The sequence below is a fragment of the Pollachius pollachius genome (genome assembly GCF_949987615.1).
Source record: "Pollachius pollachius genome assembly, chromosome: 19".
Classification (NCBI taxonomy): domain Eukaryota; kingdom Metazoa; phylum Chordata; class Actinopteri; order Gadiformes; family Gadidae; genus Pollachius; species Pollachius pollachius.
This window is the reverse complement of record NC_136952.1, coordinates 19,145,183-19,169,298: the sequence shown is the minus strand read 5'-3', so window position 1 is coordinate 19,169,298 and position 24,116 is coordinate 19,145,183.

Genomic DNA, 24,116 nt, shown 5'->3' with positions numbered 1-24,116 from the left:
ACCCACCCTCGCCATCACTGACCTTGAAGTGATGGGAGGACTCTGGAATTGCCAGTCAGCGGTCAAAAAGGCAGACTCTATTTCGGCCTACGCGTCCCTCAATACCCTCCATTTCCTGGCCCTGACAGAGACCTGGATCACTCCAGAGAACTCTGCCACTCCTGCTGCCCTTTCCACTGTTTACTCATTCTGGATCTGGCAGTGTGTAATGTATAAATGGAGGAGAAACCAAGAAAGTTTTGGTGGGCGATTGCCCACCAAAACTATAACTTTCTCCTCCATTTATAAATTCCCCGCTGCCAGCCGGCTTTTTGACATATCCACGTGGGGTTGTATCACAAAGCCTATTTCATTGGTGGACATAGTCCAAGTAAGTTCACAGTGGAGTATTTGCATAACCACACTCTTGTTTGGCCGACGGATCGGTTTCTGCCCGAAAACTTTAAAATTTCTCACCTTTTCACGCAGGCTACAGAGCCGACAGAACGGACGGACCAACAATGCATTTCGAGAGTGCCCCATGCAAAGTCAATGTGATCCTTCGACGGACGCATGTAGTGTGAATGTAAGGTATTTCCTTTAAAGGGACACTGTAGCGTTTTATTTAATTTGATAGCTCGAATCAATGCCTTCATTCATAAATATTTCCTCATTGGTGTAAAATGTAACTATTACATTTTTTGACTAATTGAAAACCTATAACGGCTGAGAGGAACATACAACACTACGTGGTACTAGCAAGCTAAACGTGTTTTCACTCATATCCAGCGTGACTGAAACAAGCTTAGCGAGTCACGCTTGTCACTGCCCTAGCAAATTTGAAAGCCTGCACTGCACGTTCGTTCATAACGCAAGATCATACTTTAATTAATTAAACTAATTCAAAACTAGGCACATACCACCTTCCGTAGTTGTAACCGGGTTGCAATGCACATTTGAAAAACCGAGGCACTAGAGAGCCCTATTTGTTTGAATGCAAAATCCAATTTTAACACAAGATGGGGGAAATTCCTACACAGTGTCCCTTTAAGGGACGTTGTGGAATCATTTGATTTCTTTTTTTAGTTATATCAAACATTTAATATCCTGATTGTTATTAATAAACTGAACGTTCCAGTTTTGTCTGGCTCCTCCGTGGTTACACAGTGTTGTCTAGTAATCCCTTCTTAGACATTTTCAACAATATTGAATATCATAATCACAATTATGCTTGGACAGAGAACACCATCTCTTGCTTTGTTTCATTTGGCGCCGCGGCCTCAAAAGAGTGAATGTGCTTTCGTCCAAAGTAGATTCTAGTAAAACAACGTTCTACTAGAGTAAGTGTTTTTCAAAGTTTCCTTGTCCGAAACATCTTCTGCAGACAAGTATTGTCAACTATTTAACTTTATCATGATTTGATGTGTTGAAAGTGGTCATATGGACACTGAATAGAGAGTGACCCATACAGTACCCAGGCCAAGAGGCAAGACTTCCATCAGTAGGGATGCTGGACGTGAGTACGTCCCCATGTGTAGTTTTCAGCCTCAACACAATCCCCCTTCGGTCGTCTACGCAGAAGTCCAGAATGAAATCGCTGGTGTGGTTGAGAAAATAATCAACCCTCTCACCATCTGTAATGTAGTGTTGAAGTTTAATGTTGTAATTGAGCGCATTTCAACAGAATACATTTGTTGGGAAATGTTTGGAAATGAAGACAAAAAGAACGTAAACATTTTCCTCAGTGACTTTGATAAGAATCTTCTAATTCCACCCGTGCTTAGTCATTGTTTCAACATATTTCCTCTGGGGTAATTGAGGGTGCAATTACAGAGTGGTTTGGTAAAGAGATCGAGAGAGAACAAATTGGTTGATAGAAGTGTTTTGTTCTTTTATCTATGCACACATGCAGAAGCTACACTCGCACAGAAAACAGAAATAAAGACTGAAGCACATACACCGATCACATGAATTAGGGCCCCACGATATACGTAGTTTCCGCATTGACATGTACACATTTTACACACAAATGCAACCACAAACTAACAAACACAGCAAAGACAACAGACACATTAAGCACTGAAGCAAGGACCACAGGCATCGGCTATGGAGCCAGTTTATATTGATCATAACAGTCAAAATGAGCCATTTAATGCTGGTCTTCACACTGTCTCAGCATGGGGGCTGCCTGCTCTCTGTATTGTTTCCGTGCTCCAGGAGGGCTAAAATACAGAGAGCGGGCCTATTCTACCAAATGCGCGCCCTAGATGAAATCTCCAAACCCCCCTCCTCAAAAACACCATCTAACCCTCTGCGAAGGGCGGGGCAGGCCTAAAGGCTTTGACATGTTACTCCTTCCTGCTAAGGAGATTGAAGCAGATGGCGTGTCAAAGAAGTAGACGATTGTTTTTTTTTGTTTTTTTTACACTTCACCAGCTAGAAGAGGGATGGCTTTCCTTTTGGTGCATTTTGTTTTATATTCTGATTGATGTATCCCAGTCAGACGCTGGAAGCTACGCTGAATTCACTATATTCTAGTATGTATCCCAGCAAAACAAATTAACAAACATTCCCTGAAACATGCTCCGATACACTTTCTGGGGACCTTTCCGACCCTCTAGACAGCAACATTCTCTGTCTCCGTTCACCTTTTCAGGTGGACATTCTTCGCCGATAACTCGGGAAGGAAAGGTTGGAGCAACTTGGACATGCGATCCGTTGGACGTTTATTAGGGGAGCTGAACACGCCCGTCTGGGTCTTCTACAACCTTCCGTACCTGAGCTACAACCACTTTATGCAAAAATAAGTTACGTTGCTGGGGACCAAAGGGGGGGAGACACTGGGAGAGGCACTGATGTAAAAGACAGCAGACCATAACCTGCTGAAGGAACCAACTGCCATCTCTCTAGCAGCTCCACTTACACTCAGAATTCATAATGTGTTTGCAAATTATGGTGGAAAATGAGTATTTGGTCAATAACAAAAGGTCATCTCAATACTTTGTTACATGCCCTTTGTTGGCAGTGACAGAGGTCAAATGTTTTCTGTAAGTCTTTACAAGGTTTTCACACACTGCTGCTGGTATTTTGGCCCATTCCTCCATGCAGATCTCCTCTAGAGCATTGATGTTTTTGGGCCTTCGCTGGGCAACATGGACTGTCAACTCCCTCCAAAGATTTTCTATGGGGTTGAGATCTGGAGACTGGCTAGGCCACTCCAGGACCTTGAAATGCTTCTTACGAAGCCACTCCTTCGTTGCCCGGGCGGTGCATTTGGGGTCATTGTCATGCTGAAAGACCCAGCCACGTTTCATCTTCAGTGCCCTTGCTGATGGAAGGAGGTTTTCACTCAAAATCTCACGATACATGGCCCCATTCATTCTTTCCGTCACACGGATCAGACGTCCTGGTCCCTTGGCAGAGAAACAGCCCCAAAGCATGATGTTTCCACCCCCATGCTTCACTGTAGGTATGGTGTTCATTGGATGCAACTCAGCATTCTTTCTCCTCCAAACACGACGAGTTGAGTTTTTACCAAAAAGTTCTATTTTGGTTTCATCTGACCATATGACATTCTCCCAATCCTTTTCTGGATCATCCAAATGCTCTCTAGCAAACTTCCAACGGGCCCGGACATGCACTGGCTTTAGCAGGGGGACACGTCTGGCACTATAGGATTTGAGTCCCTGGCGGCGTAGTGTGTTAGTGATGGTAGCATTTGTTACTTTGGTCCCAGCTCTCTGGAGGTCATTCACTAGGTCCCCCCGTGTGGTTCTGGGATTTTTGTTCACCGTTCTTGTGATCATTTTGACCCCACAGGGTGAGATCTTGCGTGGAGCCCCAGATCGAGGGAGATTATCAGTGGTCTTGTATGTATTCCATTTCCTAATAATTGCTCCCACAGTTGATTTCTTCACACCAAGCTGCTTACCTATTGCAGATTCAGACTTCCCAGCCTGGTGCAGGTCTACAATTGTGTTTCTGGTGTCCTTTGACAGCTCTTTGGTCTTGGCCATAGTGGAGTTTGGAGTGTGACTGTTTAAGGTTGTGGACAGGTGTCTTTTATACTGATAAGGAGTTCAAACAGGTGCCATTAATACAGGTAACGAGTGGAGGACAGAGGAGCCTCTTAAAGAAGAAGTTACAGGTCTGTGACAGCCAGAAATCTTGCTGGTTTGTAGGTGACCAAATACTTATTTTCCACCATAATTTGCAAATAAATTCTTAAAAAATCTGACAATGTGATTTTCTGGATTTTTTTTTTCATTTTGTCTCTCATAGCTGAGGTTTACCTATGATGAAAATTACAGGCCTCTCTCGTCTTTTTAAGTGGGAGAACTTGCACAATTGGTGGCTGACTAAATACTTTTTTGCCCCGCTGTATAAATATAACACATCATTGCCATATTTAAGGAAAGATGTTTCACTTATAAACCTGAACTGCAGCCTCATTCACATGGTCAAAATGTCTATTGATAAGCATACAACATCCAGAAAACTGAAAGCACACATTTCTCAAGTGAATTAAGGGCTTTCTTCAAAGCATGTACCTGAAAAATCTTTGAAATTCTGGAGAAATTAAACATTTGTATTCAAGAACACTAAATATGAGTAAATTATGATGGAAAAATGGTTAACGAAGAAGTTCCCCTTAATGCCATACTGTGTCTTGGCAGTCCAATTCTTGGAAACTAATGAGCCGGAATGTTGATTGCCTGATGAATTTCAGGTGCTGTTCAATGTTGTGTTTACAATGACGTGTCATTTTCAGCTTGTTCATAATGCTCTAATCAGGATTCAAACTCTCAACCTAAGGATCACGGCATTATCCCGTTGAGGGGATAATGCCGTGAAGTGCATCAAGCCTCATTCACATGGTGAAAATATCGATTGATAAGCACACAAAATCAAGAAAACTCCCAGCACACATTTCACTAGAGAATTAAGGGCTTTCTTAAAGGGCTCATGTCATGCCACCAGGCGTGGGTGTGATTAGCTGGTGCAAGCCGTTTGGCACACGGAAGGAAGGATTTTCATAGTGACATCACAAGTGGGCGTGTCCACCCGTATATATGAAGGATAGATGAGCAACGTTTGCCGCAGTCCACTGGGTAGGCTGGTACTCTGATCTATCCAGCGTAGATCTAGGTGGACACGGCCACAGCGGTAGTCCTGCCTGAAGCGTAGCTGCTTCTGCTGCCGGCGCAGCTCGACACGCTCCCGCTGGATCCCATACCGCTCACGCCGGCACTCAAATCCAGGAACTACCGGTCCATGCGGTCGGCGTCCAGACGCTGCTTCACCACCTCCAGCCAGTTCCTCAGGTGCTCCCGTTCCTCCCTCTCTTGGAACTGACGGATGCGATCCCGCCTCTCCACCTCTCGGATGCGTCGCCTTGGCTAGGCTGTCCGTCGAGGTGGCTCTGTTCCCTGTCTGTCTTGACGAGTCTCAATTGGCACGGGAACGACGTTGAAGCTCAGCTGTTGGGCGACCTGCTGGTTCTCTTCCCGCTCCTTCATCAAACCCAACAGCTGGGCCTTCAGCGCCTCCCTTTCCCGGAACCAGTCCATGCTGTGGGCCTTGTGTCTGGCGGCGGTCTCCTCCAGGGCCATCTTGTGCTCCACCTCCAGCCTCTCCAGCGTAGTCCTGGTGGCCCCCAGCTCCTCACCTTTCTCCTGGTCATCCTGGAACCTTGCTCCTTCAGCCTCAGGATGATACGCTTCTTCTCAGCAAGGGATTCCTCCAACGTGGTGAGGTCGGTGTCCATGTTGGAGGTGTCCGCCTGAAGCGACTTGACCCTCTCTTTCAGGCTGCCCATCTGCTTCTCCTTGTCCCGAAACTGTTCTCCATCCTGTTCTGTAGGTCATTGACCTTCCGCTCCTTATGGCCTTACCACCATAGACACGCCCGATCTCGTCTGATCTCGGAAGCATGGCCTGGTTAGTACTTGGATGGGAGACCGCCTGGGAATACCAGGTGCTGTAAGTGGTGTCGGGTGGTGGCCAATAGGTGGCACTCTTTCCTCTGGCCTTAACATCAATTCCGATGCCCCAGTGCAGTGACGGGGACACTGTGCTGTGGAAGGCGCCGTCTTTCGGAGGAGACGTAAAACCGAGGTCCTGACTCACTGAAGTCATAAAAAACGTATTGCAAAGAGTAGGGGTTTCCCCAATGTCCTGGCCCAACCAGGATCATTCAGTCTGGCCCCCTAATCATCCCCCTTTATAATTGGCTGACTCATTAATTCCCTCACTCTCCACTTCAAGCTGGTGTGTGGGGAGCGTTCTGGTGCAGATTAGCTGCCGTGCATCACCCAAGTTGGTGCTACACACTGGTGCTGGTTAGTGAGGTTCCACCTTCACTGTAAAGCGTCTTTGAGTGTCTAGGAAAGAGCTAGATAAATTCAATCCATTATTATTATTATTAACCTCCAGCATGTCGTTGAGGTCCTGGATCTCGCCATATAAGGGGAACCTTCTCCTCGGGCCTCTCCTGAATCTGCTTCTTCTAGTTGAGCGTGGCGCTCTGCTCAAGCCGTTGGACCACCTCTCGAAGAAGGAGGAATTCCGTTTCTCTCTGGGTGGCAGCCGCAGCTCAGACTGGGTGGAGGCTCTGCATTGGGGTTCGTTCATCAATTGAAAAGGAAAAACTAACTCGGTCGAGCTGCCTCCATTGGAAGTCGGGTGTACACTTAAAAAGTGTTCCGTAGCTTGGTCGAGTTGCCCGCATTCTCCACCATATGTGGCAACCTGGCTTGGAGAGTGAACCGCCTCATTACAAATAGTACACAAACCGGAGTTAACTCGAAGCCAAAACGGCACTTTTATTCAAGCATAAAGTTACTTTACCACAGTCTTGTTCCTCTGGGTGGAATCACGATACCCATGGAGACTTGTTTCTCTGCATACGCGAACCAGGAGATCCTTGAATGAGTGTGGAAGCATGCTTTTTAAAGCATGCACCTGCTCCTCAGGTGCTTAGCATTTCAATAATCGGCTGGCACCAATGCTCTTACTGGCGCCATCTGTTGGAAATCTGTTGTACACCGCCTCCACAACCTGCCTCCTGGGCCTCCAGGGGCTCTGTGCCGGAGACAACCCGCCACAAGTGTGAAGGCCATAGTAGCTTAGTCCATGCTCCAGCCGAAAGCTAGCAAGCAAGTGCCTTTCATGCCCGTGATTGTACCACTATGGAGTAATAAAGCCTGAGTTCATTACTGCAACCAACCAATGCCTCACTGTTTGTGCTTCGGCTCTGTTAACCCGGATCACTAGATGCAAGTTACCTGCAACATGCCAAGTTATTAGCATGAGACCAGCTCGCTCCCAACTATGGATCCGAGCGTGGAAGTTGTGAAGGTAACACTGGGGCCTCGTCCAGGATAAACAAACCAAGAAGAAAAGTGAGAGGTAAAGAAAAGTTATGTCATGTCGGACGCGCTAAAGCTTACGCTTGGAATTTGAGGCTTGTCGAGATGGAAACCCTAAACGTAAGCACCAACCCATTTTTAATGGATATAAGACACTAATATGGACGGTCGATACTCCGACTGCACTAACCCTTTCGCGGCTAGCATGGAGCTAACGTTAGCTGCGGATGGAGCTCAGTTCACGGCCAGACTCTGTCGCTCAATCTAGCTCTCTGTTGACTAACCTGTTCCTAACGCCCGTGGAATATAAAGCAGACGGTGAGTCCCCGTTCTTTAATAAGCAATTCTGTGACTGTTCAAAACATATAGCACCCAGCCCAGTTGCAGCTTTACCTTATGGGTTTGTTAAGGGTTGCAGCTAAGGACCCAGGTGCAGACCAGTGGGGTATACTACGAACCTCGCTGAACATACCCAGGCTTTCTTGGGAAAGCCTGGATCGACAGAGATGCAACTCCAATCAGAGTTAAACGGTAGTACGAAGCTCACTTAGGATTCGATTAGTCGACCCAGGTTTTCCGCTTTAGGTTCAATGCGCGTTCACGTGAAAGTGGCATTTATCGCGTCATTTTACTCACCTTTACAAACTGGATAGATCAAGCAGTCTGTATAAAGGCGTATGAGTGAAAAGATTCTGCATATTGTCTATAAAATAACTATGCCAAATGCAGAATTGTTTGCCATTAATCCCAATAGAATTATGATTTCAAAATGCATAAGCAACTTCCAACCTGCCTTATTCTATAATTTAGGGAAATCACTTTACATACACCCAATGTACGAAATGTAATGTATACATTTTCAACTGCTGACAGGTAGCGGCGGTGGCGTAGTGGATTAGTATAAGACCCAAACGCCAGCGACCGGGGTTCAAATCTTGCCTAGGGTTATCATCATAACCCATCATGTCTATCATCATGCCTTTTACCCCCATAGATGTGGTGCCAGTATGGCCTTGGAAATATGGTTTCAAGTTCGAAAGGAGCACAATAATATAATTCCATAACCTTTAGTGAATAAGTATTCCACATGCATGAGAATTGGGACTTTTTAAGCTTCACATAAATGCGCGTCACTTGGAAGTCGAACCCCCCGCGCAGAAATTCAAAACTCACACGCTACCACCACTCTACCACTCTCTCACGGAGACACAATTGTCTGCATAAGGTCCAACAAGGATGATCAAATAGTGAATACCCTCTGATGAGAACCTGTATCTCTCATGAAGAATATTCTCAGGCAATGCCAAGGGATCGGTCCCGAAAGAGCCTCTGTCGGAGAGACCCCTGTACGGTACGGGCTCCAGGGTCCACGGGAACATCCAGTAATGGTGACGCCATTGTCAAAGGAGGGGCTAGGAAGCTGTGCACGCCGATCTAACCCGATTGACTTAGCTGAAAACCTGCTCCCGACCAGGTTTGGTTGAGAGCATAAGTCACCATGGTGATACAGTGACACTAAAAGAGATCGACTTTGATGTCCCAGCTAACCCAGGCTTTGAGCGCAGCATACCTCTTTAACCCACTAATCGAGGTTCGTAGTACAGGCCACAGGTACGTTTGTCAAAAAATATTTATTTATTTTCTTCAGGTTTTAAACTAAAAAGCAGATAGGACAAAAGGTCAAACTTAGAAGTCATAAAGGGTAGCGCACAAAAGATCCAAGTTCAAAAATGAAAAATCCAAAAACAGAAAATCACTAGAAAGTCAATGTCACTGCCCGAGCAGAAACAGGCAGAGCAAAAACAGGCAGAGTGTCTCTCCAAACTTTCTGGTACAATCTGACAAAGGGCTAACAGGTGGGCTGAACTTAAATAGCAGAGGGAAAACAAATCTTTGGCAGAGAGGAAAGGGACAGGGAAGACTCAATTAGGAGAAAGAGCAGGCTAATTATCAGGTATGGCAGACTGAGTCAGGAAGTGGCACAAGGCAGGTGAGAGTGGGGTTCAGGACAAAAACAAAAGCACATGGCAAAGTTGCAGATGTGCCGAGCCAGGAGCCAGCACCTCTCCCTGGGGCCATAGCCCTCCCAGTCCACAAGGTACTGAAGTCCTCGGCCCCGACGCCCAACATCCAACAGTCGCTGGACGGAGTGGACCTCCTGAGTGGACCTTCTGACCCATCGACGAGTCGTGGGGGGTGGGGGGGGGGGGGGGATTTGGTTGCAGGATGGGGAAGGAAGGGGCTACAGACAAACGGCTTGAGTTTGGTGACATGGAATGTGGGGGGGCTGATTACTGCATTGGAAAGGGGCAGACAAAGCGGGGAGAGATCTTACGGGATATGTTCTTGAGGGGCAGGTCCTTGGTAGAGAGCCACACACATTTTCCTTGGTGGTTGAGAGCGGTGTTTCTCAGCTTGAGCTTTCATCCTGGCTGAGGAGTGAAGAAGGGCTGAGCGTGTGCGTCTCCATGTCCGATGGCAACGGCGGACAAACGCTTCAACAGATGGTTCAGCCACCTCCTCTTCCTGGTCTGGGAAAAGTGGTGGCTGGTAACCCAGGGAGCACTAGAAGGGAGATCGACCAGTGGAAGACGAAATATGGGAGTTGATGGCATACTCTGCCCAAGGCAACTGTACTCTCCAGATGGTGGGGTTCTGGGAAGCCACGCAGCGCAGCACCGTTGCCGGTTCGCCCTCTCAGTCTGGCCATTACTCTGGGGAGGAAAACCAGACGATAAACAGACCGAGGCACCAATAAGCTTGCAAAAGGCCATCTAGAAACTGGACGTGAATTGTGATCCCCTGTCTGACACAACTTCAACAGGCAACCAATGTAACTTAAAAACATGCTGGACCATTGAATTGGCTGTTTCTTTGGCAGAAGGGAGATTAGGTAAGGGAATGAAGTGAACTGACTTAGAGAAGCGGTCGACAACAGAGAGGATTGTGGTGTTACCTTCTGATGGGGACAGACCCGTGATAAAATCAAGGGAAATATGGGACCAGGGTCTTTTAGGGACAGACGGGGGTTGCAGCAGGCCAGCAGGTTGTCGGGTGGATGTTTTGTTTTGGGCACAGACTGCACCTGCTTGGACAAAGTCACGGATATCCTCCTTCATGGACGGCCACTAGAACCGTCGGCCAATGAAGGCCTAAGTCCGTCTGGATCCAGGTCGACCAGAAAGCTGGGACGAATGGCCCCACTGCAAAAACTGTGAGCGGACAGAGGTAGGGACATAAGGACGGTTAATAGGATATTGACTGGTCCCGGCATCCTTAGTTAGATTCATTCTCGAATTGTGCTGCGCCCACAACACAATGTGAAGGGAGGACGATGTTGGGTTCCAGGTCTTTCAGAGGGACTGAACTGCCAAGACAGTGCATCAGGCTTCAGATTCCTGTGGCCATGGCGGTAAGATAATGGGAAATTAAACCTGGCAAAGAACATTGACCAGCGAGCATGGCGGGGGTTGAGCCTCTTGGCAGTACAGATGTATTCCAGATTCTTGTAGTCAGTCCAGACCAGGAATGGCATAGAGGCCCCCTCCAGCCAGTGTCTCCACTCCTCGAGAGCCAGTTCCACAGCTAGCAATCTCTATTGCCAATGTCGTAGTTCTGTTCGGTATGGGTGAGGTAGTGAGAATAGAAGGCGCAGGGGTGGAACTTGTTGTCCTTAGGCGAACATTGGGAAAGGACTGCTCCAATGCCAACATCGGAGGCATCAACCTCCACAATGAACCTCCGATTGGGGGCTTACTGAATGAGGTTGGGCGCTGAGGTGAACCGCTGCTTCAGGGTGTGAAAAGCTCCCTCTGCCGCAGGAGACCAGGTGAATTTTACGGAAGGTGAGGTCAGAGCTGTGAGGGGGGCTGCCAACAAGCGATAGTTCCGGATGAGGCGGCGGTAAAAATTTGTGAATCCTAGAAAACGCTGGAGCTCCCAGCGGTTTGAAGGCACAGGCCACTCCATTACTGCTTTGACTTTATTTTGGTCCATCTTGATTGCTCCAGGTGAGATCACATAACCCAGGGAGTTGACTGTGTCTTGGTGGAATTCACACTACTCAGCCTTCACAAAAAGCTGATTCTCAAGCAGACGTTGCAGGACTCTACAGATATGGGAGACATGGTCAGGTAAGGACTTGGAAAACATGCATATGTCGTCTAAATAAACAAAGGCGAATTGGTTGAGCATATCCCTGAGAACATCCTTAACTAAGGCTTGAAAGACAGCTGGGGCGTTGGTCAGACCAAAAGGCATGACGAGATACACATAGTGGCCAGAGGTGGTGTTAAAGGCAGCCTTCCACTCATCCCCCTCACAGATACGGAATAGATGATAGGCATTCTGAAGATCAAGTTTAGTAAACACAGACGCCCCTTGAATCAATTCAAAGGCTGAGGACATGAGGGGGAGAGGGTAACGGTTCTTAATTGTTAGATCATTGAGACCCTGATAGTCAATACATGGGCGCAGGGAGCCATCCTTCTTTCCAACAAAAAAGAAACCAGCTCCTGCAGAGGAGGAGGATGGACGGATTATGCCAGCAGCCAAAGACTTTTGAACATATTTTGTCATGGCTTCTGTTTCAGGTCGGGACAGAGAATAGAGACGACCCTTAGGAGGAGACGTGCCAGGCAGGAGATCTTTGGCGCAGTCATAGGGACGATGTGGGGGTAAGGAGGAAGGAGTCTGGGCTTGAGGGAGACAGTTAGAGTGGCAGAATGGGCTCCAGCCCACAATTCTCTTACTTATGCAGTCTATATGTGGGTTATTTAACTAGCCATGGGTGACCAAGGACCATGGGGGCTTGAGGTGACTCAATAACATAACAGGTTGCAAGGAAGTGTCCTGGCTGTCCACAGTACAGACAGGAACGTGAGTTGATCCTTCTTTGCCACTCAGCTAGGGTTAGATGAGTGCAGTCTATTTGCATAGGCTCTGGTCCAGAAGAGTCAGGAGGGGACAGTGGCGCGAACCGAGGAGCTGGTTGGATGGCAGGGGGGCCTGGAGACACCAGAGGTGAGCTCCTGAAGACTCGCAGACGGCGGCACTGTTGGTGCCTCACGTCAATCTGGATGACCAGTTCAATCAGGCCCTCGAGGGTGAGAGGCAGGTCGTGGGAGACAAGCTCATCTTTAATCCCTTTAACCCCTGCTGCATGTGAGGTAGCTCACATGCGGCCTCATGTCCATGTTTGGAGCGGTCAAAGACTTGTTTCATCTCCGATGAAAAATCCTGGAAGACCCACTCTCTGGCACGGCCAGACAGCTGGGTGATCACATAGGCCACTTTAGCATGGTCCGAGGGGAAGGTGGCCGGTTGGAGTCAATGAGAGAGCATTGAGAGAGGAAGGAACGGCATGTTCCAGGCTCACCGGAGTACTTCTCAGGAGGAGGCAGTCGGGGTTCACAGGCTGGTGCAGGGAGTCTGGCTACAGATTGGGCAAGTAGAAGTGGCTGGACTTGGGCAGTCAAGTCTTTGATGCTTGAAACGACCGTCTCAAACTGGTTCAGGACTACTCTGTCCTGTTCATGAACAGCCTTCATCTGATTCGGGTCTGCTGGGTCCATCTTGGTAAGATCGTACTGTTAGGGGTTGCAGCTAAGGACCGAGGTGCGATTGTCAAAAAAATATTTATTAATTTTCTTCAGGATTTAAACTAAAGATAGGACAAAAGGTCAAACTTAGGAGTCGAAAAGGGTAACGCACAAAAGATCCAAGTAAAGTTCCAAAATGAAAAATCCAAAAACAGAAAATCACTAGAAAGTCAATGTCACTGGCAGAGCAGAAGGCAAACAAACTGGGTCAAGCATCATAGTTAGCATCATCAGGCGTGGCCGACTCATTCCTGAAAGCGACACACCGAGTCAGGGCATGCCTGACTCTGACCAGGCATGCCCCACAAGTTACTTTCTTGACACTTCACAATTTACAACAGGAAGCTTTTAGGCTTAGTGAAGGCCAAAAACATGAAAACAACTTCAACACTTGGAGAAATGATGTGAACAAGAGGAGTCCTACTTTCATGTTCTGGGATATGATAATGAGATATGAAACCTTATTCTCCTTTTCTTCAGAGCCCACAGAGAGAAGAATTTTCCTCTATATGTCGAGGTATTAGAAGAACTTGTCCCTCTATTCTTTGCTTTGGACCATGTGAACTAATCAAGATGGCTGTATGTGTTAAGGGGAACAGGACGTGGGGACCCAAATGCTGGACACAGGGAGGCAGAGACGGGGTACGTGGAACAGGATTTATTGACAGGCAGGCAAGTAGTCAAGCAGGCAGGGGTCCGGTAACGGGCAGACAGTCAGGCAGAAGGGGGTTTGATGACAGGCGGGTAGTCAGGCAGGCAGGGGTCCGGTAACGGGCAGACAGTCAGGCAGGCGAGGACGAGACGGTAAGCGGGTAGTCAGGCAGGCAGGGGTCCGGTGTCAGGTGGGGAGCTACAAGAGAAGAGAGGTGGTTACCACAGGGGCAGGCTACGAAGCAGGGATTCAATAATGCTGGTAGGACCGATACTGACTGTGTACACGTAACGACGAACTGGCACCGGCTGAGGGGAAATCCCCGGCTGAATTAGGGAATGGTGATTACAGATTGCAGCCTGGTGTGCCGGGAGAAGGGCCACTAGCGTCAAGTAATCGCTAGGTGGCGGTGTTGGACCGCGTAGCAGGACGCGGCGTGACAGTATGTCTATATCAGGGACATGAAGTCTTTGCCCAGTCTCACTGGGTTCTATCAAAGACAAGCCACAAGTTCTCTGCAATACCTTTTGACCAAGCTCATGAACAGGTGAACAAGATGGTGAAAGGTTCAGGTGGTATGGTTGGTCTCACAGAAAACCCAAAGGCTTTCAGACGGTGGATGATCTCAGAACCAGAAATGGTAAGATAGCTAAATGAATTTGAGGAGGAATATTACCCTGAGAGTGATGCAGAGGATCCTAATAACTTCCAGCACCATGAACAAGGTCTTACAACACAAAAGACATTTCAAAGGCATGTTCTCAGCCTGTCTGAAACTATTAGAGGAATGGGCAATCATTTCTTGGATGATTTCAAGAACTAGTTACTCTTGACATTCGTAACTGCAAAGATGTGCTTAATACGATGCTCATTTTGGAAGATATGGGCAAGAAACAGCAACTTTGTTAAGAAGGTACTTGACGAGCGAAGTCAATCCATCCATGATCCAATGAAGAGAAACTCATTTGGACTCTTCAGGCGACCTTGACAAAAACCAATACCTAAACATGGGAAGGAGATTAAAATGCTTGAAAACAATGTGGCACTCTTTGGCCAGCTGTATATTGCAATGCAAAGCCTTGAGAGTGACTTAAATGAATTTGTTGCACATGAAGTACAATCCTTTCCGCCTTCCCTCTCAGACTTTGGAATGCTTTACTTGCCGGGCACAAAATCAAACCTGTTGGAATACCTTGAGCAGCCTGGACAGTCACAGCCACCCACAAGCTTTGACTGCAAAGTCCTGGATGGAGTCATTGTCCACTGCCTGCCCACTACTACAGTGAGTACATTCGATCAGTATGCAAATTATGTTTTCATACCCTACTTGAGGAGGCAGCTTCAGGATACCAAAAGGTTGGGTGTTGTTTGGGATACATATATTCAAGGCAGTCCGAAGGAGTCCACTCGTAAAAAAAAAGAGGGCAAGGTGTTCGCAGGAAAAACTCAGGCCAAACAAAACTGCCTGGCAATTGGATGATTTTTTTACGATGAATAAGGAGGAGCTTTTTACCTTTCTGACTTCTAAGTCTGAATAATTGAACTGGCCCCCAAACAAAGCTGTGTTCAAAACATCAGGGCAGGCTGTGTCTTCCTTTGGTTCCGGCAGCATGATGAGTTGCTGCAATCATGAAAAGGCCAACACCAGGATTGTGGTTCATGTACAGCAGGGGTCGGCAACTAAGTTTGGCCTCTGGCCTTTTTTTTCTTCCAGCCAGTAGGTGGCGTGCCAGAGCATTATCAAAGGCTAGTTCAAGAAATGTATTAATGAAAGTGCATCTGGAACTGCGACGCAGGCCCGTCAGCTTGCTTAGTCATATGCCTATATATGCCGTTATAAGCAGAAAACGCAATTGTGATTATTGCATTAAAAAAGAAAAATAAGTTATTTCATAACGTAGCTGAGCGGGGGACATCCCGTTGATATTAGAATGACTTTATTTGCTGATCTCGTCGCCCAATAACTCTTACTCTTAACCCTAAATATGAAGATAAAGTGAAAAAGTCGTGCAGTTGTCAGCCTGGTTCGCCAGCGGAGTCTGCCAGGTAAAAGTGTCCGTTGAAAGGGTCTCATAATGCAAAGGCCACGCTTAAAGCCGCTCCTCCTTTCCTGTCGGCATATTTGGCAGTGTATATGCCGTCTTATGCACGCCTTTTTCACTGGGGGAGGGGGGGCAATGCAGCGATATCATCATGAGCAGTTCCAACTGGGGAGAAAGTGAAATCTGCGACCTGCTAATCATGTGAGAGAAGGTTATGCAATCGTATTAAACAAAGACGTTGAAAGATCTATGAGAGAGATGCAGAGGAACTGTCTTTACGAGGCTGTTGTCTGGATAAAAAACAAGTTGTCAGCAAAATAAAGAATATGTTGGCGATTTTGCACTCCCGTGCGCAGCCCCGCCTTCTCCAGTGAACCAAGAAAGCCTGCGCCGTGATGAACGGGGGATATTACCCCTCGGTTTTACACAGGAAACTTGAGATAAGACTGCGCACACACACACGCACATATACACACACCATGGCGGGTGCTGACTGACTGCACACATGCACAAACCTCCATTCCTAGCCTACTCACCGTTAGAAGAGCTGTAGGTGAAGTAGCCTCATCAGAGACTCTACTCTGCGTTAAACAGCAAAGTCTAAGAGCTTGGCGTCTTAAATCTTTTGTGGACTTTTTTCAGAAGCTCCTGCCTTTCTCTGCGTGCAGTATCACACAAAAATACTTAATGTTGAGTTGCCATAGTTGTTTATATATAGGCCGTTTAATTAAATTGCATAGTTTCCAATAACTCCCGCTCAGTCCTCACAGCTTACGCATGACCGTGACGAGTGTGTCTCTAACCTAACAGATATAGATATTCGATATTCTAAACAAATAATAATAATCAAAATATATATATATAACTTCAGAATAATCTGACGGGAAATTAGAAATTATGTCATGCGGGCCAGTTGCCAACCCCTGATGTACAGCATGCCCTGTCGTTGTGATCCTTACAGGCTTACTCCATGATTTAGGTCTGATTCAGCCTTTGACAGACATCTGGGTGGGTTTTGGCATGGGCAAGAAATACAGATTTTTACCATGTCAACAGCATATGTAAAAGTTTAGGTGAGGAGAAATCTCGAGCACTACTTATGTTTCATGCATATTCTGGTTGCGATACAACATCTGCCTTCAATGGTAAGGGAAAAAGGTCAGCATGGCAGGCCTGGCAAGCCTAAGATGATGTTACTGAAGTAGTTGTTGATCTTGTCAAGCGTCCCTTTCAGCAATTGGATGTTGACTCTCCACAGTTTCAGAAGCTGGAGAGACTGACTGTTATCATGTATGACAAATCCAGTCATTTGAGCTCCATCAACCAGAAGAGTTGAGAAATAACTTTTCTCCCAGGAGAATATGCCAATGGAGAGACTGCCACCCACTCAGGATGCACTACTTCAACATATTAGACGGGCAGTGTATCAAACCAGAATCTGGGCGACCAGTACACAAACACAGTAAGCTATTCCTTCTCCAAAGGAATATGTATGGAGAAATGAATCAGGGTCATGGGTGCCAGTTTGGTTGAGGCTCCCAGAGGTTTCCAGAGCCTGCAGAGAGCTTATCAAATGTTCATGTAAGGGGGATTGTTCTACATGCAAATGTGGCAAAGCAAACGTGGACTGCTCGCCACGTTGCAAATGTAATTGTATCTAGGTAGGTTATGATGATGCCTCATTTCCACTTCTGTTAATGATGTAAGGGAAAATGATCAAAACACTACATTAGGCTAGATCCTTTTTTACCACAATATAAATAGTTTTTGTACAATCTACTGTTTTTCTGTGTTTTCTTTTAACTGGTGTAGATGGGTGTTACCAAGTTTATATTACTGTTATATTTGTAACCGGCTCATGTTAATTTGAGTCATATATGAAAATTCTGAAACTAAAAAATCTGAATACTGAATTGTTGAATTGAGCTGTTTTCAAACCCAGCATGATGCATACATGTGTTTTTCTTTTCAATAAAAATGATACTGCTGATATGTAAACTTGTATTGAATTTTATAGTGTCAGAGTAAATGTATCCATATATAGCCAACTTTGGAGGTAATTATACAATATAAATACAGTCAATCAGATTAATGACTGTAAGAACTTCATAATGTCATCAAAGGTTGGCTGATGTTCTGGCATTTGAGTAGTTTGTTCCTTTTTTTTCGATTCCGCCAACGTTGTGCTAGACTTATTGAAGTTCTTTCAGGTACCAGGTGTCTTTGCACTCTATTGTAAACTTACCATTTCAAAATATACTGGCCTGAGCACATATTCAAATTAATTGAAGCTTATTCAGTGGCCTTAAAAGAACATTACCATTAGTGTTCCGCTTAATAATAAAATATATGTATAGGTTTTTCATGGATATTGACTTTTGTGCCCTACACAACAAATTTCAAGATTTCACTCGGGCTCCTATGCTAAAATCATACAGGAGGCCCTACGGAAGCTTCATGTAAAATTTGACGCTTTTGTCCGCTCGGTAACGGTAATTTCACTAAGCCACTAGACTAATAGCACCAGTGAGGAAGTGGATGGACGAGGGGAGGGGCAGGCCACCCTGGGCTGGCATAGCAACATACAGCCCTGCCACCAAAGCCTGCTGGTTGCAGTGGAAAAGGCTCTTCCAGAAAGACAGAGTCTTGCTGAGGAAATTCTACTGCACAGATGGAAAGGTGTTCTATCCACAGATCCTGTTGCTTCAAGAGTACCGCACCTCAGTTATAGAACAATTACATGATGGCCCAGTCGGTGGCCTTTTCGAGGAGAAAGGACACTTACACGTCTTAAGGCCCGGTACTACTGGTACAATATGAGTGCTGACGTCACTCTGTGGTGCGGCACTTGCACCAGCTTTGCTGAAAAAGCCTGCCCGAAGAAAACACCTCAAGCCGCCATGGGCACAGTGCGAGTTGGCACCCCCTTCAAATGCGTTGATTTAATAGGACCCTTAAATAAAACCGAAAGGCGCAACCGCTACATAATAGTGGTATAAGACTACTTCAGCAAATGGGTGGAAGCCTAATCGGTTCCTAATGAACAAGCGACAACAGTAGCCAAAAAGATTGTGTAGGTACGGAGCTCCACAGTGCCTACACAGAGACCAAGGTACTAATTTCGAGTTGTCTGTGTTCCAGAGAATGTGTGAGCTGCTGGGAATCAACAAGACACGGACCACACCATTTCGCCCCCAGTCAGACGGCCAAGTAGAACGCTTCAATGCAACCCTGGAGAAAATCATAGCCACCACTGGGGAACGATGTCATTGGGACTGGGACATCATGACCCCATATGCAGTCATGGCCTTTACATGATGCTGTTCGGACGGGAAATTACAGAGCCAGTGGATCTTGTTGCTGGGTTGCTACCTGACATAGACAACACTACTACCCCTCCATCCTATGTTGTACAGCTCCGGGAAAGGCTCGCACTATCTCACCAGTTGGCCCGGGAGGCGCAGGGAAAATCTGTCGAGCATGCCAAACGACAGTATGACAATAATGCAGAGTCCAACACAAAGTCAGTGATGCAGTATGGTTCCTGGTCACAGGCACCGAGAGAGTAAAGGATAAAGTGCAGTAGTTCTTGCCTTCCTACGAGGGTCAGTACTTCATCTTGGGTGTACTGGACGACTTGGTGTACCCGACTAAAAGGGGTCCGAGGATGAAGATGAAAGTCGTTCATCACGACAAGCTCAAAGCTTACCATTCCAGGACAACAATAGAAAATGGCATGTCATTCAAGAGGCTGAAACGTGGGCACCAGTGGAGGCGCCACCCCCATTGTCAGACCCCAGCTTTTCAGAAATAGACATCAGTCCCCTCGAACTTTGGGGCACATCACCAGCGACATAGGACCCTGCCATGGATGCCCTTCCAGGTCTCTTCTCTCCACCACCATCATCGACAGCCTCACCAATCAGCATCCAGGTTCCTTGCCACCCTGCTGAGCCTTTATTGGATGAGGCTGGGACTCAGCCTAAGGCCAGGGGACAAGTTGCTCGTACTCTTCTCTCCACCCCTCGGTGTGAATCCCGGAGGGTCCGCAGAGCTCCTGACATGTTTGGTGACTGGATTGTTCACTGAGCATATTTGCCTGAGGTTGGGTATAGGTGGATCACTGCCCTCCGCAGAGCAAGCAAGCTCCTGTGTTGTCAAAAATAGAAAAGTTCCTGTATTGTATCGTTACAAGTGTAACTTGACTATAACGAGGTTACAATGGGAAGTTTTATACGATATTGGCTTTATATAATTGTTTACTATCAATGGTAATTTTATTAGTCGGTAATTTTAATACTAGTGGGACGCATAGTTTTGTTATAGGATTCCGGGTATGTTAACTGCTAAGACACTTAATGAGCAAGTGTGGGAAAAACAATGTGAAAGAAAGAAAAATATAATTTGTTTAATATAATATTTTGTCCTATTTTTGTCCTAAAAAACCTGCCCGTGAATGTACCACTGTGGAGTAATAAAGACGAGAAGCAAGTTACCGGCAATGAGCTAATTTATTAGTATGAGATCAGCTCGCTCCCAACTACGGTGCAGAGCATGGAAGCTGTGAAGGTAACACACATGCTGACTTCACAGTCCGTTGGTCGAACAGGCTGCCCAATTATTCTTGAGCAAACCTTAACCACACTCAACAGACGGTTCCTGTTTTGCAGGGTTATAGAGTAGAACCAGCTACTGAAAGAAAAGGTTATTACATTTTCAATGAAGGCATAATAGAATGTGCTATCCTTGTTAATCCCAAATGATAGGTGTAGAGTAGGTACTGTCTCTGGTGGCACTCTTTTAGGATTCCCTCTGTATTAGAAAAATGGAAAAAAAGGAAAAGCTTAGCAGGTAGTCAAATAATGTTCCCAGGTACTTGTATTCCTCTACTATCTCCACTGGCTCCTCCTGGATGATAGTAGTGACTGCCTCAGCCATCTGCCTAAGAAGGTCACAGAGAAGGTCACAATCATCACCTTGGTCTTACTTATGTTGAGCTCAAGACAAGAGTTCCAGACCATTCTGCAAAGTCCTGCAGAGCTGAGCTGTGATGTTGTGTGTAGCTGGAAGGCAGAGACAACAGGACAGTGTTGTCAGCAAATTTCATAAAGTGACAATTTGGCTTGGTGTGTCTGCAGTCATCTGTGTAGAGGAGAGGACACAGCCTTGGTGAGAGCCAGTGAAGGTGAAGAGGGTATCGGACAGGGTGTGGTTCACCAACACCCTCTGTGACCTGTTGGTGAGGAAGACTATAATCCACAGAGTGAGTTGGTCGTTGAGATGGAAGTGTGTGATAAGCTTCTCAGCCAGAATGTGTGGCTTTATGGTGTTGATTGCTGATGAGAAGTCTGCGAACAGAAGTCTGGCTGTGGTCTTGGGGATTTCCAGATGCTTGTGAATGGTATTTAAGATAAATATTTTTGCAACATTGATACCCCTACCAGCTTGGTAAGCAAACTGCAACGGGTCCATCATCAACCAGCCACCTGGAAGGGTTTACGGCTTGTAAAGACAGAGTTCACTGCTGCCATGTTCTTGAGGCCCTGCCAGGCTGTGTGGTGGTTCCCCTTTTCAACAATATCATCCCACTGCAGACACAAATTGTCGTTCTTGTGCAGTGAGGGTTCTCGTTTACGCAGACTGGAACGCCCCCTTCTTCTTCTTCTTCGTCTCCTTTCTTGCTGAACTGTATTAAAATGTCAAAGTATACTACTCTGACTCCTTAATCCGTAATCCGACTCCGTAACTACGGAGACCCTTCAAGCATTCAAAGTTTTCAGCTTGGCAATCTTTATGGCCCCCTTGACCTCTCTGTTTACCTCCTTGTTCTCAATTTCAGAACCGGTAATAAATACTCTCTTATTCAGAATATTTTTCAGATCTTGAGTCACCCAGGGTTTATTGTTAGGGAAGATGGTGACCTTTTTAGAGGGGATGGTATTGTCCACACAGAAAGTGATGTATGCTGAGAATGTCCGCCTGCTCACTGATGTTGGTTGAAAAAGATGTGAGGGTATTCCAGTCTGCGGTTTTAAAACACCATTGCAGCCTGCCAATACTGTCTGGTGTCCGTTGTTTGATGTCCCTGATGACTTTCTCTGTCCTCTTTACCACATTAGTATAGGCAGGAGCGAGCAGTTTGCTACGGGGGTCAGCAGAGCCGAGAGGAGGGAGGGAGACGGCTCTGTAGACGTCTGGGACTGAACCATAGCTTTCATCCAGTATTTTCCCCAGACAGATGGTACAGTTGACATACTGGGAGAACCCTTTAAGTGATTTGTCAATTGAACAGTGGTTGAAGTCACCCACGATGAATTTGGGGGCATCTGGGGATATCAGTTTGAGTTTGTCTAGCATATTTTTTTTATGTTCTGTTGCTGTGGATGCATTAGCTCTGGGGTGGATATAAACCAAAATGAAAAACAGTTGAGGGAATTCCCTGGACACCCTGCCACCTATGTGTAGGCTATCACTGCTGTCATTCCCAGTCAGCCACGTTCCAGTAAAAGCAAGAATGGAAGCAGTCCGGTATTCATACATTTGAAAAAATTGGTCTTGTAGAGCAATTAGTGCACGTTAGCATGAATCACTGAGGGAAGTGCACAGTGTTTACTTTCCCCTCACCTAAGTCTTGCTTTAATCCCACCCTTGTTCTTCCCCCGTCTCGTTACCTTCTTTTTAATATTGGGCTTGGTGTCTGTCCGGTCGTGTGGGTGTTCACGTTGTAACTCCTCCAGCAGCTTGTCTGTGACAGCAGCTTGGTGAGAGTGGTATTGCAGCTGTAGCAAAAAGTCCCTGCACGAAGTGATCCGCTGGGTGTCCGTAACACTGTATCCATATGTGGCAGAGGACAGATAATCCAAGACGAATAATAGAGGCACAAAAATCCATAAGGTCCATGTGAAGTCCATACTTTGGAGGAGTGAACGCTAAAGCTAGCCGGCTAATTAGCGTTAGCTCATTAGTCTGGTGTGCGTGTGTGGGCTGGTGACAACAATCGCACAACACACCACAAAGTACCGGAAGCAGTTGGTCGTCAGTCAATACGCGATATAATCGAAACCAAAGACTCTCACAGCTCTCGGAACTCACGTAACTACAGTACAAAGAGACAACATACAAAGCTACTCTCCACATGACCGGTCGACCGCACGAGCAGTGACCCGAAAGTACTTGGCAGTGTTCAACAATGTTTCATGGATCAATGTATAATGTACTGTGGTGAGGCAAGGGGATGATTAAGTCGCGTTTTGTAGTATTAATCAATAAGTAGTATTATATAAAGTCGTGAGCGGGGCCATCACTCCAGTTGCTGCCTGAACCAAGGAACGTTGTAGAACTACAACGTTCTACAAATTCTCACATCCGCAAATCCGTCTACAACACGCTCTCAAGTTTTGCAGCATGAGTAACATAAGACCTTTCTTCTGTGGATCATAAGAAGCTCCCTCAAGTCAGTGCTTCCTGGATTCTTTTCATGTCCGTCCACAGCAGGTTAGCACACACCTTACGCAGGTTTCACCGTGAGAACCGATCCAAAAGGTAATCAAGGTTTAAGTATCGGAACGAATGAAACACGGACAGACATGCATGGCTTATCACATTCTTATCAACATTTCACCATGGGAAACTGAAACCAAAATGTAATCAAGGTTTTAGAATGTAACAAATGAAACTTGACTCTCGCACTTCATTTCATTTGCACAGAGAGTCTGGCCTCTCTCCATTGACAAACATTAACTCACTTTTTGGCGGGTGTCTGTTGGAGTTTAAAACTACTGGATCCGCCCAGTGCCACTGTAGCGGGTTCCAATGAATACGAGCAGGCAGAGTTGTCGTCCCTCAGCAGGAGATCGTTTTTATTGTCTTTTAACGAAAAACACAAATACTCGGACTATAACAAAAAGGTCCGTTCCGAGTCGTCTCTTGTGGATTTGGGTGGTCCCTTCGCTCCTGGGTTTTCCTTCCTCACTACAACACAAAGCAGGCACATAAGTACACACTCCCTGATTGGCCTGAGTGCAGACACCTGCTCGCAATCAGGTCCGATCCCCCGAGCCGATCCCGTGCGCTCCCAACCCGCCCGTACTCCCCCTGCAGGCCCCACAGTCACTCTGGATCTGCCATAACCAACCGCCAACGATTGACCACAACTCAAACTAGCGCACAACCTCAAAGTCATTGTTCTCAGCCGCTCTCCTGTTCGATGATTGGACCGGCAGAATTTGGCCGGAGAAAAAACGTGAAGATACCGCAAACCCAGACGTAGTACTGAAGGGAAATTAGAATTGAGTGGAACGACTTCTCTAAAACATAAAAAAAATAATTGATTTTTGGCCCAGCCCTACCCTTTTAGCTGGGACTCTCAAACCACCAGACAAGTTCACGTCTACCTGTGAAAGAACAGGCTGTGCACAGGCAAACTGGATGCCAGTTCAGACAATTGCATGCATATCTAAATAAATGCACCCCTG